This window comes from Petromyzon marinus, chromosome 1, assembly GCF_048934315.1.
Source record: "Petromyzon marinus isolate PM22_M1 ecotype Great Lakes invasive population chromosome 1, UKy_Petmar_22M1.pri1.0, whole genome shotgun sequence".
NCBI classification, from domain to species: domain Eukaryota; kingdom Metazoa; phylum Chordata; class Hyperoartia; order Petromyzontiformes; family Petromyzontidae; genus Petromyzon; species Petromyzon marinus.
Window position 1 is genome coordinate 24086975 of NC_133667.1, and position 13057 is coordinate 24100031.

Genomic DNA, 13057 nt, shown 5'->3' on the forward strand with positions numbered 1-13057 from the left:
TGTTCTGATTATTAATGCATTGTCTTTGAAACTGCTTGGCCTACACCAGAGACAACCTTCTTTATCGCCTTGTCTCACCAGTGTTAGACCAGCAAAGAATCAAGTCTGCATTAATCACACGTAGTTGTGGTGAACATGCAAACAAATATGTTCTGACGATATATGGCATTGTCTTTGAAACTGATTGGCCTACACCAGAGACAACCTTCTTTATCGCCTTGTCTCACCAGTGTTAGACCAGCAAAGAATCAAGTCTGCATTAATCACACGTACTTGTGGTGAACATGCAAACAAATATGTTCTGATTATTAATGCATTGTCTTTGAAACTGCTTGGCCTACACCAGAGACAACCTTCTTTATCGCCTTGTCTCACCAGTGTTAGACCAGAGAAAAAGGCCAAAAGGCGAACGGTACAAAGACAATGCATGTAATCAAAGCATGTATAGCTCGGGGTGAGCATGATAATTGGTGTCCACCTGCTTATTTTCCAGGTACCATCACGATCGTGAGAGTACCGTATGCAACAATGACCGTACTGTAACCTCTCTTGAACCGAGGAGTGCGGGAGCTTCGACTCGTCACCTCTTGCAAGGTAAAGTTATGGCGAGGAGGGATGGGGGGGGGGGGGTCACCATGCTATAAAATAATCAGAGACGGTTAAATGTTTTGTTATTTTATGTAGGTACTATACCTTGCATAAATGATAACTTGTGTCAATTCATGTGGTACTCACTTGGTCTCAAATTCCTACTTTACTCATAGCCTGCGTTGGTAAATGCAGAGATTACCGCGTGGTCGTTTGAATTGGACCATGGACTTGCTGTAATCTGTCCTTAGTGGCTTAATATTCTTAAATGCAATACTCAGCTTTTCATCATCTCACCCAGTTTTCCCCCCATCATAAAAGTTTACCTCAGTTCCTGAGACCCGTTCGTAAGTCCAATCTTGTTGTAACAACTCTCTCGCTGGATTTTTTTTTCCGCCTGAGGACCACCGCTTGGGTTGCCATCAAAACGTCGTGATATTTTTTTTATTTATTTGTCTACCTACGTGACTTTACCGAAAGAACCAAAGAGTATACTGCCTGTACTCTTCTTCCAATGTATTTTGCTATTAAACATGTGTTTCTATTGCTTTTTTGTGCACATATCAGAACTCTTATCTACCCGGAGCAATCAAAATGTCTACAGAAGACTGTTTAACATCGCCTCACCATCAGGATGCTGATGTTTGTGATGAAGAGGACTTGATTGGACTTGCTACCACCACTTGTGATATGCCCGGTGTCTCTAGTGGATCTTCTCATGATGACCAGCAACAGCTGGACTTGAGCAATGCTAAATTTATGGAGGAAGTTTTGAATGCTGAAGCCAGATGTCAACTCAATAGCCAAGATGCAGTTGATGGCTTTTTCTGCACCAGTGAGCTTTATGAGGCTGAAGAAAGTAACGAAGGAGTACATCTGATCAATTACATGAAGATTGCAGCATCGCCTGTATATGATATAATGTGTGGTGATGAGATTAATAACAGTGCAGATGATTCTGATAGTGATGCTATCTCACCATTGCCAAAATTTGACAGTTTATCTGTTTCAGCACTTAACGATTATTTTGACAGTGGCACTGGTTCCGAATCAAAACCGATTGTAAATAAACCATACCACGAGCCATCTAAGGAATGGACAACTGAAAGCTGTGCAGATGTACTAACACATGAAGCAGCTTATGAAGCAGTCAATACATGTCACCCAAACACACATTTACGAGAATCTCAGGGTCCATATAAGGATGTACTCAGAAATGAAAACAATTTATTGCTGGAAAACTATGAGCAAGACACAAATGTTGAGTTGCCTGGCATTGGTAATGAAGAGGTTAGAGAAAATATATTTTTTTGTACAGCCAGTCCATCCAATGCAAATACTAAAGCAGAGAAAGGCATGCAAGATGGTACACATTACTTTGACGGAAAGGTCATAAATAGTCAAATAAATACATCACATTGTGCCGGTGAACATGGACAAACCAAGAAGTTGGCGATGGTTGAAGAATATAAAGCCTCAAAAAATATCACATCACATTTATCAGATTTGATGCAAGAGGACAATTTAAAACCGTGCCTCCAAGATGCTATTTGTGATGTAAACGCCATGCTTTCTAACACACTACCCCTGGATGTTGCAGTAATCAAGACAGATTGTTGTTCGATTCAAGAGCAATCTGATATGACAAAATGTGTTTTGCTTATCTGTCAAAGCAAAACCAATTACTCACTTCAGAAAAGTAGTATATCTTCAACTTGTGATAATTTATCTGCTACGCAAGGTATGCATTCTGTTGATGATACTGCTGAAAACGTAAACACATGTGCAAGTAATGTAGTTGAAACCATTATTCAAAAACGTGTTCCAAAACAAAATGAAAAACAAACTATTCGACAAATAAATCCAGCAGATATGACTAATTACGTAGATAATTCCTTCCTTGGTCAGAAGCTTTGGCAACGCCGTCTTTGTAACAAGGGGTATATGACAAAGTACAATTTGATTACTCACATGATAACACACTGCGAAGCTGGAAAAGACATTGACTTTAATTTAGAAAAGTGTCCGATCGAAAAGCAATCTATAGATGTTGAAAACAAGGCATTGCTTTTTAGTCCTAGTATAAAAGGTGAAGGAGTTCAGAAAAATAGCCCATGCTCATCTTGCGAGAAGTTGCCTACTAAGCAGTGCACTCCAGTTAATGAAATTGTTATTCTAGAATGTATCCCTAAACACAATGAGATAGTGACATTTTCACAAATATATCAAGCAGCTATGAAGAATTACATCGACAACTCCTACATAACCAAAAAGTATGGCCGTAGGTTTTGGCAATGCCGAATGTGTGTCAAAAGGTATACAACAAGGTACAATTTTGTGACTCACATGTTGACACACTCTAAAACTGGAAAATGCATTGGCTCAAATATCGTAAGTCATAAGATTCAACAAAAAACTGAAGGTGGTGTGAAGAGTGCAATGTTTTTCAATTCCAATAAAATTAGTGAAGTGCTTCAGGAAAATAATGCCTGTTCAACTTCTGAGCACTTGCCTATGGAACAAAATTGTTCTTCTGAAGCATCTTCTACAAACCCAGATCTGTGTGCTCGTGGCACTGTGGATGGAACTTTTGTTCCAGAATACGTCCCAAGACACAGTGAGATGATGAAATTTTCACAATTATATCAAGCAGCTATGAACAATTACATCGACAACTCCTACATAACCAAGAAGTATGGCCGTAGGTTTTGGCAATGCCGAATGTGTGTCAAAAGGTATACAACTAAGTACAATTTTGTGACTCACATGTTGACACACTCTAAAGATGGAAAATTAATTGGCTCAAATATCGAAAGTCATAATATTCAAGAAATAACTGAAGGTGGTTTGAACAGTGCAATGTTTTTCAATTCCAATCAAATAAGTGAAGAACTTCAGGAAAATAATGCCTGTTCAACTTCTCAGCACTTGCCTATCGAGCAGAATTGTTCCTCTCCTGAAGCATCTTCTCCAAACCCAGATCTGTGTGCTCGTGGCACTGTGGGTGAAACTATTATTCCAGAATACGTCTCAAGACACAATGAGATAATGACATATTCACAATTATATCGAGCAGCTATGAACAATTACATCGACAACTCCTACATAACCAAAAAGTATGGCCGTAGGTTTTGGCAATGCCGAATGTGTGTCAAAAGGTATACAACTAAGTACAATTTTGTGACTCACATGTTGACACACTCTAAAACTGGAAAATGCATTGGCTCAAATATCGTAAGTCATAAGATTCAACAAAAAACTGAAGGTGGTGTGAAGAGTGCAATGTTTTTCAATTCCAATAAAATTAGTGAAGTGCTTCAGGAAAATAATGCCTGTTCAACTTCTGAGCACTTGCCTATGGAACAAAATTGTTCTTCTGAAGCATCTTCTACAAACCCAGATCTGTGTGCTCGTGGCACTGTGGATGGAACTTTTGTTCCAGAATACGTCCCAAGACACAATGAGATAATGACATATTCACTATTATATCGAACAACTATGAACAATTACATCGACAACTCCTACATAACGAAGAAGTATGGCCGTAAGTTTTGGCAATGCCGAATGTGTGTGAAAAGGTATACGACTAAGTACAATTTTGTGACTCACATGTTGACACACTCTAAAGAGGGAAAATTAATTGGCTCAAATATCGAAAGTCATAATATTCAAGAAATAACTGAAGGTGGTTTGAACAGTGCAATGTTTTTCAATTCCAATAAAATTAGTGAAGTGCTTCAGGAAAATAATGCCTGTTCAACTTCTGAGCACTTGCCTATGGAGCAGAATTGTTTTTCTCCTGAAGCATCTTCTACAAACCCAGATCTGTGCGCTATGGGCACTGTGCCTGAAATTGTTATTCAAGAATATGTCCCAAGATACAGTGAGATAATGACATATTCACAATTATATCGAACAGCTATGAACAATTACATCGACAATTCTTACATAACCAGGAAGTATGGCCGTAAGTTTTGGCAATGCCGAATGTGTGTCAAAAGATATACGACTAAGTACAATTTTGTGACTCACATGTTAACACACTCTAAAACTGGAAAATGTATTTCCTCAAATTTCAAAAGTCATAAGATCCAAGAGAAAACGGAAGGTGTAAACAGTGCACTGTTTTTTAGTTCTAGTAAAATAAGTGAAGTGCTTCAGAAAAAGAATGCCTGTTCAACTTCTCAGCACTTGCCTATCGAGCAGAATTGTTCCTCTCCTAAAGCATCTTCTACAAACCCAGATCTGTGTGCTCGTGGCACTGTGGATGGAACTTTTGTTCCAGAATACGTCCCAAGACACAATGAGATAATGACATTTTCACAATTATATCGAGCAGCTATGAACAATTACATCGACAACTCCTACACAACCAAAACGTATAGCCGTAGGTTTTGGCAATGCCGAATGTGTGTCAAAAGGTATACAACTAAGTACAATTTTGTGACTCACATCTTGACACACTCTAAAGAGGGAAAATTAATTGGCTCAAATATCGAAAGTCATAAGATCCAAGAGAAAACGGAAGGTGTTGTAAACCGTGCATTGTTTTTCAGTTCTAGTAAAATAAGTGAAGTGCTTCAGAAAAAGAATGCCTGTTCAATTTCTCAGCACTTGCCTATCGAGCAGAATTGTTCCTCTCCTGAAGCATCCTCTACAAACCCAGATCTGTGTGCTCGTGGCACTGTGGATGGAACTTTTGTTCCAGAATACGTCCCAAGACACAATGAGATAATGACATTTTCACAATTATATCGAGCAGCCATGAACAATTACATCGACAACTCCTACAGAACCAAAACGTATGGCCGTAGGTTTTGGCAATGCCGAATGTGTGTCAAAAGGTATACAAATAAGTACAATTTCGTAACTCACATGTTAACACATTCCAAAACTGGAAAATACCTTCGCTCGAATTTCTAAAGTCATAAGATTCAATAAAAAACGGAAGGTGGTGTGAACAGTGCATTGCTTTTCAGTTCTGGTGAAATGAGTGAAGTGCTTCAGGAAAATAATGCCTGTTCAACTTCTGAGCACTTGCCTATGGAGCAGAATTGTTTTTCTCCTGAAGCATGTTCTACAAACTCAGATCTGTGCGCTATTGGCACTGTGCCTGAAACTGTTATTCAAGAATCTGTCCCAAGATACAGTGAGATAATGACATATTCACAATTATATCGAACAGCTATGAACAATTACAACGACAACTCCTACATAACCAAGAAGTATGGCCGTAAGTTTTGGCAATGCCGAATGTGTGTCAAAAGGTATACGACTAAGTACAATTTTGTGGCTCACATGTTAACACACTCTAAAACTGGAAAATGTATTTCCTCAAATTTCAAAAGTCATAAGATCCAAGAGAAAACGGAAGGTGTAAACAGTGCATTGTTTTTTAGTTCTAGTAAAATAAGTGAAGTGCTTCAGAAAAAGAATGCCTGTTCAACTTCTCAGCACTTGCCTATAGAGCAGAATTGTTCCTCTCCTGAAGCATCTTCTACAAACCCAGATCTGTGTGCTCGTGGCACTGTGGATGGAACTTTTGTTCCAGAATACGTCCCAAGACACAATGAGATAATGACATTTTCACAATTATATCGAGCAGCTATGAACAATTACATCGACAACTCCTACACAACCAAAACGTATAGCCGTAGGTTTTGGCAATGCCGAATGTGTGTCAAAAGGTATACAACTAAGTACAATTTTGTGACTCACATCTTTACACACTCTAAAGAGGGAAAATTAATTGGCTCAAATATCGAAAGTCATAAGATCCAAGAGAAAACGGAAGGTGTTGTAAACCGTGCATTGTTTTTCAGTTCTAGTAAAATAAGTGAAGTGCTTCAGAAAAAGAATGCCTGTTCAATTTCTCAGCACTTGCCTATCGAGCAGAATTGTTCCTCTCCTGAAGCATCCTCTACAAACCCAGATCTGTGTGCTCGTGGCACTGTGGATGGAACTTTTGTTCCAGAATACGTCCCAAGACACAATGAGATAATGACATTTTCACAATTATATCGAGCAGCCATGAACAATTACATCGACAACTCCTACAGAACCAAAACGTATGGCCGTAGGTTTTGGCAATGCCGAATGTGTGTCAAAAGGTATACAAATAAGTACAATTTCGTAACTCACATGTTAACACATTCCAAAACTGGAAAATACCTTCGCTCGAATTTCTAAAGTCATAAGATTCAATAAAAAACGGAAGGTGGTGTGAACAGTGCATTGCTTTTCAGTTCTGGTGAAATGAGTGAAGTGCTTCAGGAAAATAATGCCTGTTCAACTTCTGAGCACTTGCCTATGGAGCAGAATTGTTTTTCTCCTGAAGCATGTTCTACAAACTCAGATCTGTGCGCTATTGGCACTGTGCCTGAAACTGTTATTCAAGAATCTGTCCCAAGATACAGTGAGATAATGACATATTCACAATTATATCGAACAGCTATGAACAATTACAACGACAACTCCTACATAACCAAGAAGTATGGCCGTAAGTTTTGGCAATGCCGAATGTGTGTCAAAAGGTATACGACTAAGTACAATTTTGTGGCTCACATGTTAACACACTCTAAAACTGGAAAATGTATTTCCTCAAATTTCAAAAGTCATAAGATCCAAGAGAAAACGGAAGGTGTAAACAGTGCATTGTTTTTTAGTTCTAGTAAAATAAGTGAAGTGCTTCAGAAAAAGAATGCCTGTTCAACTTCTCAGCACTTGCCTATAGAGGAGAATTGTTCCTCTCCTGAAGCATCTTCTACAAACCCAGATCTGTGTGCTCGTGGCACTGTGGATGGAACTTTTGTTCCAGAATACGTCCCAAGACACAATGAGATAATGACATTTTCACAATTATATCGAGCAGCTATGAACAATTACATCGACAACTCCTACACAACCAAAACGTATAGCCGTAGGTTTTGGCAATGCCGAATGTGTGTCAAAAGGTATACAACTAAGTACAATTTTGTGACTCACATCTTGACACACTCTAAAGAGGGAAAATTAATTGGCTCAAATATCGAAAGTCATAAGATCCAAGAGAAAACGGAAGGTGTTGTAAACCGTGCATTGTTTTTCAGTTCTAGTAAAATAAGTGAAGTGCTTCAGAAAAAGAATGCCTGTTCAACTTCTCAGCACTTGCCTATCGAGCAGAATTGTTCCTCTCCTGAAGCATCTTCTACAAACCCAGATCTGTGTGCTCGTGGCACTGTGGATGGAACTTTTGTTCCAGAATACGTCCCAAGACACAATGAGATAATGACATTTTCACAATTATATCGAGCAGCTATGAACAATTACATCGACAACTCCTACACAACCAAAACATATAGCCATAGGTTTTGGCAATGCCGAATGTGTGTCAAAAGGTATACAAATAAGTACAATTTTGTAACTCACATGTTAACACATTCCAAAACTGGAAAATACCTTCGCTCGAATTTCTAAAGTCATAAGATTCAATAAAAAACGGAAGGTGGTGTGAACAGTGCATTGCTTTTCAGTTCTGGTGAAATGAGTGCAGTGCTTCAGGAAAATAATGCCTGTTCAACTTCTGAGCACTTGCCTATGGAGCAGAATTGTTTTTCTCCTGAAGCATGTTCTACAAACTCAGATCTGTGCGCTATTGGCACTGTGCCTGAAACTGTTATTCAAGAATCTGTCCCAAGATACAGTGAGATAATGACATATTCACAATTATATCGAACAGCTATGAACAATTACAACGACAACTCCTACATAACCAAGAAGTATGGCCGTAAGTTTTGGCAATGCCGAATGTGTGTCAAAAGGTATACGACTAAGTACAATTTTGTGGCTCACATGTTAACACACTCTAAAACTGGAAAATGTATTTCCTCAAATTTCAAAAGTCATAAGATCCAAGAGAAAACGGAAGGTGTAAACAGTACATTGTTTTTTAGTTCTAGTAAAATAAGTGAAGTGCTTCAGAAAAAGAATGCCTGTTCAACTTCTCAGCACTTGCCTATAGAGGAGAATTGTTCCTCTCCTGAAGCATCTTCTACAAACCCAGATCTGTGTGCTCGTGGCACTGTGGATGGAACTTTTGTTCCAGAATACGTCCCAAGACACAATGAGATAATGACATTTTCACAATTATATCGAGCAGCTATGAACAATTACATCGACAACTCCTACACAACCAAAACGTATAGCCGTAGGTTTTGGCAATGCCGAATGTGTGTCAAAAGGTATACAACTAAGTACAATTTTGTGACTCACATCTTGACACACTCTAAAGAGGGAAAATTAATTGGCTCAAAATCGAAAGTCATAAGATCCAAGAGAAAACGGAAGGTGTTGTAAACCGTGCATTGTTTTTCAGTTCTAGTAAAATAAGTGAAGTGCTTCAGAAAAAGAATGCCTGTTCAACTTCTCAGCACTTGCCTATCGAGCAGAATTGTTCCTCTCCTGAAGCATCTTCTACAAACCCAGATCTGTGTGCTCGTGGCACTGTGGATGGAACTTTTGTTCCAGAATACGTCCCAAGACACAATGAGATAATGACATTTTCACAATTATATCGAGCAGCTATGAACAATTACATCGACAACTCCTACACAACCAAAACATATAGCCATAGGTTTTGGCAATGCCGAATGTGTGTCAAAAGGTATACAAATAAGTACAATTTTGTAACTCACATGTTAACACATTCCAAAACTGGAAAATACCTTGGCTAGAATTTCCAAAGTCATAAGATTCAATAAAAAACGGAAGGTGGTGTGAACAGTGCATTGCTTTTCAGTTCTGGTGAAATGAGTGCAGTGCTTCAGGAAAATAATGCCTGTTCAACTTCTGAGCACTTGCCTATGGAGCAGAATTGTTTTTCTCCTGAAGCATGTTCTACAAACTCAGATCTGTGCGCTATTGGCACTGTGCCTGAAACTGTTATTCAAGAATCTGTCCCAAGATACAGTGAGATAATGACATATTCACAATTATATCGAACAGCTATGAACAATTACAACGACAACTCCTACATAACCAAGAAGTATGGCCGTAAGTTTTGGCAATGCCGAATGTGTGTCAAAAGGTATACGACTAAGTACAATTTTGTGGCTCACATGTTAACACACTCTAAAACTGGAAAATGTATTTCCTCAAATTTCAAAAGTCATAAGATCCAAGAGAAAACGGAAGGTGTAAACAGTACATTGTTTTTTAGTTCTAGTAAAATAAGTGAAGTGCTTCAGAAAAAGAATGCCTGTTCAACTTCTCAGCACTTGCCTATAGAGCAGAATTGTTCCTCTCCTGAAGCATCTTCTACAAACCCAGATCTGTGTGCTCGTGGCACTGTGGATGGAACTGTTATTCAAGAATCTGTCCCAAGATACAGTGAGATAATGACATATTCACAATTATATCGAACAGCTATGAACAATTACATCGACAACTCCTACATAACCAAGAAGTATGGCCGTAAGTTTTGGCAATGCCGAATGTGTTTCAAAAGGTATACAACTAAGTACAATTTTGTGGCTCACATGTTAACACACTCTAAAACTGGAAAATTAATTGGCTCAAATATCGAAAGTCATAAGATCCAAGAGAAAACGGAAGGTGTAAACAGTGCATTGTTTTTTAGTTCTAGTAAAATAAGTGAAGTGCTTCAGAAAAAGAATGCCTGTTCAACTTCTCAGCACTTGCCTATCGAGCAGAATTGTTCCTCTCCTGAAGCATCTTCTACAAACCCAGATCTGTGTGCTCGTGGCACTGTGGATGGAACTTTTGTTCCAGAATACGTCCCAAGACACAATGAGATAATGACATTTTCACAATTATATCGAGCAGCTATGAACAATTACATCGACAACTCCTACACAACCAAAACGTATAGCCGTAGGTTTTGGCAATGCCGAATGTGTGTCAAAAGGTATACAACTAAGTACAATTTTGTGACTCACATCTTGACACACTCTAAAGAGGGAAAATTAATTGGCTCAAATTTCAAAAGTCATAAGATCCAAGAGAAAACGGAAGGTGTTGCAAACCGTGCATTGTTTTTTAGTTCTTGTAAAATAAGTGAAGTGCTTCAGAAAAAGAATGCCTGTTCAACTTCTCAGCACTTGCCTATCGAGCAGAATTGTTCCTCTCCTGAAGCATCTTCTACAAACCCAGATCTGTGTGCTCGTGGCACTGTGGATGGAACTTTTGTTCCAGAATACGTCCCAAGACACAGTAAGATCATGACATTCACAATTATATCGAGCAGCCATGAACAATTACATCGACAACTCCTACACAACCAAAACGTATGGCCATAGGTTTTGGCAATGCCGAATGTGCGTCAAAAGGTATACGACTAAGTACAATTTCGTGACTCGTGTTAACACACTCTGAAAATGGAAAATGTATTGGTTCAAATGTTGAAAGTCAAAAGATCCATGAGCAAACAGGTGAAGTGATTCATAAAAATACTGCATGCAAAATCTTTGATAAGTTGTTAGCTGATCAACATTTTTCCACTGAATTCTCTTCCAGAAACAATTGTTTGTGCAAATAGTACAATATATGGAATTATAAAAGAACACCATTCACTTGGTCAGATGCGTCTGAAAGAAATGTACAATTACATAGATGATTCCTACAAAGGAATCACTGTGTTTGGTAAAAATATTTGGCGATGCCATATATGTGATTAAAGCTACATATCCAAGTACAACTTGGTGACTCATGTTCACTCATAAATTCTAGAAAAAAATGTTCAAAGTGTAAAAAGCTTTTTTCTATGCACTTTGCCTTGACAAGACACTTTCAGAACAAGTGTCGCACTCTCAAATACAATTGCAAAGTCTGTGAAAAGACCTTTTCAAGTCGATCGATGCTCTCCCATCACCTGGCTACATATAGATGTCAATGTAACTGTAGCCAATGTGGCTCTGAGATGGATTCGCGAGGGTTACGTTTTTTAAAACGCTCGCGAATGCAGAATTCGCGAATGTAGCAATTTTGTTCAATAGGGAAAATAGGGTTAAGTTCATGGTACGAGTGAACATCACGGAGGAATGGTGAATGTTCTGTACAATAAATAAAGATTAAATTATAAAGAACAATGGTTTGTATTACCTTTGATGATGAGAGAGGAAAGTGCAGATGCACTTTCTTCTCTCATTGGAGCAATTAACAAGCAAGTAAAATGCACAATAGCGAGTTCAGAAAATCTGCAAGGTATTGTCTATTCGTGGTACACGGGATTATTGCGGGACTGAGGACAAAGTTGGCAGCCAAGGGGGTGCCTAATCTTCGCAGTTTTAATTGAAAAATTCTGTGCGCGCCTCCCTGGTGTCGGTGGTCTGGCAGGTACACTCGCAAATACTGGAGTCCAGGCAGTCGCGAATAGGGAATTAGTATGCATTAAATTACTCTAATCCAGAACGTGTGAATAGTGACGGTTTACTGTATTGCATTGGCAGCTCATGGCTCCCGTGTTCTGGTCTCAGGTGAATTGTACAGGTGGATGAATTTAAATTGGAAAGGGAAAGCAATGCTTAAGAATGCACAATTACGCCAGTTCTCCTGGGAAGCTGCGTGAAATCCATATGCTCTTTTGGTTGGAGACAACCCTGACACCTGTATAGTTTGCATGTTTTCCGTTCTCACGTGGATTTTTCTCATGATCCTCTGGTTTTTCTCTGCACATTTAGAATCCACGTGCATTTAGAGTATTTGGCTGCGATACATTTCCACGTGATAAGCCACTTCGTTCAGCTGTCATTTATGGCCAGGTCGCTTCAAAAAAAGAGCTTTATACCTCAGTGGGCCATACCTGATAAAATATTTTTGTTATAGTTTAATAGATTTCCAATACTATCACCACGAGTCACCAATGCTCTATAATCCATGGGCCAGATCAGAAATTGGTACTATTTAAGATAGCAAAACTTTTAGTCGTATGAATTTATGTACAGGGGTAATACGAATAAATTATTTGATTTCAAATTGTTATTACTTAATTCACTTGTGGGCTGCAAATAAATGGCAATCACTAAAGTTATACCAGCTCAGGTGGTCGTGAAAAATAATATATCTGGTCTGGGTTGATGGATTATATAAGACAGTCCAAACATGAAAATGTAAGAGTAAAAAAAGCAAATCTGACTTGCAGAATTTGTTGTTTTGAAGAGTTACTGAATTTTGAATTGTCTTTTTTAAAGTATGCACATTAAAATACTATTTTCTGTATTTACTAATATTCACAATGTAATATAGTTCAAAATCTGCTGTGTTTTTAATTTATTTTCCATGACCAATGTTCTCACTTGAGATGTGGATTGTGTTCATTATGTTCATGTGGCCACAACGTGCACCTAGCCTGGCACAAGTTCTGGTGACGTCACTGCTACTTAGTGGAGAACAGCAGTTATATTTCATGTTTTATTCCTGATTAGAGTTGTATAATTAAATAAGGGAATAAAAATAAATAAATTACAAACTGGAA

The 13057-nt window shown here is 38.4% G+C and overlaps 1 long non-coding RNA gene across 1 annotated transcript; it reads left to right on the forward strand.

The window, feature by feature from the left end:
* The first annotated feature begins 268 nt into the window (after window positions 1-268).
* LOC142924162 (uncharacterized) lies at window positions 269-13057 on the forward strand. The gene is made up of 2 exons (XR_012941325.1): window positions 269-594; window positions 1156-13057. It is a non-coding gene; the product is annotated as an uncharacterized LOC142924162 (long non-coding RNA).